The 6,838-nt window shown below is 36.7% G+C and overlaps 1 protein-coding gene across 1 annotated transcript in view; it reads right to left on the reverse strand.

Moving 5' to 3' along the window:
• Positions 1-319: 319 nt before the first annotated feature.
• Positions 320-6,838, reverse strand: part of LOC106877577 (uncharacterized) — a 73,138-nt gene continuing 66,619 nt past the window's right edge. Inside the window, exon 7 of the mRNA XM_014926515.2 lies at positions 320-1,366. The gene's annotated coding sequence lies outside the window, so the exon portion shown is untranslated. The remainder of the gene's footprint in view (positions 1,367-6,838) is intronic.

A 6,838-nucleotide genomic window follows, 5' to 3' on the forward strand; every position in this document is an offset into this window, starting at 1 on the left:
TCTGTATAATTACATATGGTTAATGTACAAAAACTTTGATTTGATATATATATATGTATATACACATTCATTATATATATAAAATGTATGCATTTATGTGTGTATTTATGAGGTGGGTATACAACCCATTGTTATCACACCAACACACACACACACACACGTATATTCATACAAACATACAACTCAGAAAATTATGTATAATTCACACACACACACCACTTATATATAACCATATAATTTTTCTGTAGAACTTGAAAATATTTCTCTGAGATATGAAGAACAGAAGCTCTTACCAAGATTGCTGAAAATAAGTTTCGTATTTTCCTTCTGTTTTTTTTTTGTTTCATTTTTTTTTTTTTTTTTTACCATTTACTGGATTACTTCCCCCTATTTATGATATAATTTTTTTTTTTTTCAATAAAACATTCTGAGGGGGTCGGGGGTTCTTGTTTCGTTTCTTTTTCTTTTTTTTTTTTTCTTTGTAGGATTTTTATTATATTTGTAAAGATTTTTCTTGTCTGTGTATGTATGTATAAATATGTACACAAAGATATATATATCTATATATATATATAAACACACACACACACACACACAAACATGAATATGTGCATGTACATATACATATGTGTGTGTGTGCATGTACATAAATATACATATACTTTTTATGCATACAAATATATTTATATATACTGCATATTCACATATACAGAATATACTGTATAATTCTCTATTTCTCTCCCACAAATGTGTAATGTCTGTATGCAATAATCAGAAACATATGTTATATACATACACTATATATATAATACACACACATTATATATATATATATATATATATATATATATATATATATATATATAGAAAGATAGATAGATAGATATGTTTCTATGCATGTGTATGCACATGTGGATGCGGAGTGGGGGGGAAAAATCTTTTTGTTTTTTCGGTGAGGTACACAACAACAATCCTCTTTCAATAAACCATTTCCCGACTCCCCACAATAAAAAGTAAACAAAAAAAAAAGAAAAAAAGAAAAAAAAACAAGCCCCCTTCCCCCACCCCCGCCTCACTGTTGATCTCCAATATGGATATTATGTGACAGAGGGGGCATTGTCTGAAGGGAGTCCGTTGGCTTGTTTGACGTGCATCATTGCCCGCTGCTTTTGTTTCTTGGCAGCAGCAGCAGTCTGCTGTTGCTGCTGAAACTGCTGCTGTTGCCTTTCAAAGTCTCGTTGGTCACGCCGCATCTGCCAGTTCTTCAGTCGATTGAGGGGCAGCGAAATCACGCCAGACAGAGTGAGCATGATGCCGCTCATGTAAAAAGTGGCATTCACATCTCCTGTGACCTCTTCGAGGTAACCTGTTGGAGGAAGAAAAGAAAAAAAAAAAGGAAGAAAATGAAGAAGATGAAGGAAGAAGTGAAATACTAAGTCACCAGTCAGACAGAACACGGGTGGGGGTATTTGTGTGTGTGTGTGTGTGTGTGTGTGTGTGTGTGAGAGAGAGTGAGGATATTTTTCTGATATGCAATTCAGTATGTTGTGCAGCTGCTGCTACATATTCTGTCTTTCCCTAGTTTCTATCCCCTGGACTGTGGTTATGTTGCCTTTAAAGGTTTTAGTTACTTCATTTCAACCACCAGCACCTACCTATTTCAACCTGGCATTTATTTTATTGATCTATATTGATCAAAACACAGGTATAATTGAGTGGTTAAGAAGTTCAGTGCCAAACTATTAAGTGATTTTGAGTTTAGTCTCACCATCTGGCACCTTGGACAAATGTCCTCAACTAATAACCCTGAGCCAACCAAAGCCTTGTGAGTGGATTTGATAAATGGAAACTGCAAAGAATCCCATATTCTATCTATCTTATTGAAAATTTTTTTCAGAGATATCATGAACACTACTGATGGTGCTATATGTGTGATATTGTGAGATTATTGATGGTGTTATCTCTGAGATATTGGGAACATCAATGATGGTGATGTATGACTACTATTCAGACATAATCGAAAATGTTTTGCCTGAGAATATTGTGTAGCACCATTGATGATGATGCATGTGCGATATTGTGATGTTATCGAAAGAGTGCTCTATGATGCTTCAGGACATCAGCCACAGCATTGTATATGGGGACAGCATGTCGTTTTCATACCTGTTTTTATAGGTTTAAGTCTGAGACTGGTGTTATAAGTACAACATTACAATATAGAAAAATTGAAAAACAAAAATCATATACAAAAGAGTAATTAATACTAAGATATTGCTAAAATCTTTGTAAAACATCATATCAGTATGGCATGTTGAAATAACACGATGCCACAATGACAACATTGTGACAAACTAGATTATTAAAACACAGTGGAATCTCAGTTTACGAATTTAATTCAATCCTGAAGGCTGTCCGTCACCTGAAACATTCGTAAATTGAAACTATTTTTCCCATAGGAAATTCAAGAAAAAGTATGGTGAATTCAAGCAGGGATGTGCACTGAGGTAAAGTTTGACACCAGCTGATGGTCACCTGCTGATACTCCAAACTTGTAGCCAACCATTCTTGCTAGCTTGTGTGTTTGTTAGTCAAGACACTCTGTCACCCAAAATTTTTTCGTAAACCAAGATTCCACTGTATTACAAAACCACACATTAAAAATAAGGCAATATAAAAGATCCAATGTCACAGGGAAGCATTTCTGAATGTGGCTATGTTCAAGTGAAGCATTATAAAACCGCTATGTCATAGTGAAGCCTTATGACATTGATGCATCATATAGAAGTGTTATGATGCAGCTATGTCATAGATAAGCATTATGATGTAACTATGTAGCAATAAAGCATTATGACATCACTATGTTATAGTGAAGAATTATCACAATAACGTTATGATATTGGTATGGCTCAGTGCTTCACTACTGCATAGTGATGTCACAAATGATGATTCAGATGCTGCTTTTCCATTGGGCTAGCTTCAGACTACTGCACTCATGATGCGGCAGAGGGTTAATATGCTGCTACGAAGTCACAGGGCAAAGAAAAAAGACATCAAAATCAGTTTCACCTCAGGGTTATAACATGAACATTTCATAGTGCAAGGTTATGATACGAAAGAAAAAAAAAAATAACATAGTGCAGGGGGGTTATGGGTAACGCTGGAACTGGACAACATTAAAGTTAATACTGAAAAGCAAACAAAACTAGGAAACAAGAGAAATACAAAGAACAAATGACGAAATCTGAAAGGTAAATAAAGAGATTTCAGTTCCGATCTGTGCTTCACAGCTAAATTACTGGTAAGGCAAGACACGAGGGTTGTTTTGAGATTAAATAGTATGACAAAAGCATGGTAAACTATGCAAACAGGAAACACTAACAACTTATACATATCATTTATTCATATATATATATATATATATATATATATATATATATATACACATACATATATATACATACATTTATGTATATATATATATATTTAAATATATATATATACCTGTTTAGTGTTGACTGTCAGAAAAAAGAGAGTACTCAATACCATAGCAGAGATTAATTATATTACTTTATTTTAGCTGAGTTAGCCCCTTGTGACTGAGTTTTGCCTATGGGTGCACACAGGGCTATCAGGTTAGTTATGATATAACTCACCTAAAGACCCTCTGTACCCACAGGTGAAACTCAATATAGCAAGAGACTGATTTGGCCAAAATAAAGTATAAATACATGTGTATGTGTATATATATACACACACACACACACATATATGTATGTAGATATACATATGAGGGTATGTGACTTATTGATTAGGGTGTTGGGCTCACAATCATAAAGTCATGGGTTCAACTCCTGACTTGAGCAGCGCACAATGTGTTTGAGCAAGGCACTTAGGTGACCACACACTATGTCATTTGGCTTTATAAGGATATCCCAATAATCAAATTGACATACACACTTACTAGTATGATAAATGCATATTTAAAAGAAAATGGGTGGTAAAACAAGGGATTAAGAGATGTGATGAAATAGTATGTAAAGAATAGATGTCTTGTTAATCCTTTTGATACCAGGTTCTATGGTACGAAACTAATGTATTAACCCTTTAGCGCTCAGATTACTCTGTCAAAGGTAATATTTATTCACTTTGTTTTGAATTGATCATGTATTTATCTCATAGCTTTGCAATTTTGATGATGCAATAGTATGTTTTTAGAATGGTATTGTAGGGTAGGTGTGACAGGCCAGCTCTGGCTGTTTTGAATATAAAACAGACAGAACATTTTGGCTGGGTATGTTCAGTTTAAATGTTAAAGGGTTAAAGTGGTATTAATTAAAAAATGTTTCATTAAAATATGTTAATTTATGTTGCAAAGCCAGCTTAATAACTACTAAGTTAATTTTACTAAATTACTTTCAAAATTAATTCAAACAAAAGCAGCATATTTCAACAGAAATATGCTAACAAAAGGGTTAACTTTTTTGGACCCAGAAATAGGTTTTAGCAGGCATGATTTTATTTGACTATACCCCTGGAAAACACAAAAGTAGACGGTCACATAGTTTTGGGTTTATGATTAAAGATAATGGTGTTTCTACCAATTCATGAGCCAGAAGCACAAATCCATGTGGTTGCCTACTTTTTTGTCTTCCAGAGGTATAGTCAAATGAAGTCATCATTGTTTAACGTCCACTTTTCCATGCTTGCATGGGTCAGATGGAATTCATTGAGGCAGGTTTTCTACAGCTGGATGCCCTTCCTGTCACTAACCCTCACTTGTTTCCAGGCAAGGTAATACTTCCTAAGGCTTCAACCATTGCCTTGCAACAATCTTAACACATAGTCCAACATTTCCCGTGTTGTGGATAATTCCTGCCTATCCTTGTCCAATTTGTGCCCACCATGTCAACCACAACTCTATCCTCTCCTCCTACACCTGCCCCACCTATAACTACTTCCCTTTCCCTCTTGCCTACCACCCTTCCCTCCTTTACACACCTGTAGCCTACATAACCTATTCATCTACAGGCTCTTCCACACCCCCATCCTTTACCCCTCAACCAGGATCCCTTCTTTGCTCTGGACCCAACTGCCATACCTGTCCCCTTTCCAACACCACCCACCTCATTCAACCCTAACCACCCCTCTTTATATGTAACTGACCCTTCCACTGCACCTCTACTGAATCACATTCACCTTGTAAAATACACCCTCAGCAATCCCCATATATATCAGACAGACTGCATGATGCGTGTCTGATTGCTTCACCAAACCCTTGTTGGACATCAGCTATCTTAGCAAGGAGTCCCCTGTGACATGCCATTTCCAATCAGCACATCACCCCACTTAGCATAACTCCATCCCCCAATGTGCAAGAGAATCCCAAATATCATTGTCATGTAATTTTTTTTTTTTAACCACAGAGACTCACTTCCATCTATTATACCATGTGTGTATGTGTAATATTTCTCGTGTACAAAAGGACATGTAAGTTGGTACTTCACAGAAATGGGACAGACGCTGGACATTCAGTATGGAAGATCTGTGGCTGAAAGTAAAATGGCTTGAGTATTTCTGTAGGGATAAAGAAAAGAAAAGAGAGAGAGAGAGAGAGAGAGATGCTAACTGGACATTAATGGAACCACACACACAATCATGCTCACTTCAAATACATACATACATGCATATGTATGTGTATGTATGTATATGAGTGTGTGTGTGTATAAACACACATATTCATATGTAAATATGTATGTGTACACACATACACACACACACAGTAGACAGTATATACAAAGGGACCACAACCAGGCTGCTAATAGCATAAGCAGAATTCACATGTAGCATCTGCATAAGTCTAGTAAGCATTAGGAGCACATGTAGCTCCTTAGAATTAATAGATGGCTTGTGTCACCCGAGTGACATAATTAGCAGTGGAAGTAGGTGGACCGAAAGCATAGTAACTCTAGTAAGAATGGGATGAAGAGAGAAGAAAATTCAAAGGGCTTTTACATCTACTGATACCAAAGGGTTTCTTTGACAGAGCGAAGGGAAGGGTTTATGATGCTTATGTACGAGGTGCAATGCCGCACAGAGTGAATCGGGGCCTTTGAATACCGAAGGTTTGTGAAGATGGGGAAGAAACGCGACAGACTTGCACTACAGGAAGTGTACGATCAGTATGCATGGACAATGGTGTAGGAAGGGGCTGAGACAAAAACTAGATACTAGAGGAATGAGAAGTAATGTGCAAGAGGTAAAAAAAAAAACTATATTGATATGGGCTTATGATATGTAAGAATGACAACAGTATTATATATGCATATACATATATAGATATATATATATATATATATTTATAAAAGTGCTGAGTGCTCAAAGTAGATGGAGACTAGGGAAGAGTGAAACCAAGGAGGCCATGAGACAAAGTGATGAAGACTGATCTTGAGATGCTGAGACTCACAAAAGAGATGAGGGACTGTGACAATTAACAATATGCAGTTCTGGGGATAGAGAAGACTCCCTCTTTCCTGAACAAGGATGGTGATGGGAACATGAAAACAGAGGTAAGTGATGAAGGCTGAGTTGCTCTCGACGACAACCACCCTGCCTCTACTCACCCTCTTGCTAATCTGTCATTCACCCTTTTCTCAACTGCCCCTCTGCCTCCTTGACACCCTCTCTCCTCTCTTTTACTATCATTTGCCCCTTACGTGCACTGCACCCATGTCACCTGTATATGACATAGGATAGCACTGGATCTCTTTCTGCTCAATCCAGCCACCATCCACAAAACTTTCATCCTTATTGCAATAATTTGGGAAAGGGAGGGGGGGGG

This window comes from Octopus bimaculoides, chromosome 20 (genome assembly GCF_001194135.2).
Source record: "Octopus bimaculoides isolate UCB-OBI-ISO-001 chromosome 20, ASM119413v2, whole genome shotgun sequence".
In the NCBI taxonomy this organism is placed as follows: domain Eukaryota; kingdom Metazoa; phylum Mollusca; class Cephalopoda; order Octopoda; family Octopodidae; genus Octopus; species Octopus bimaculoides.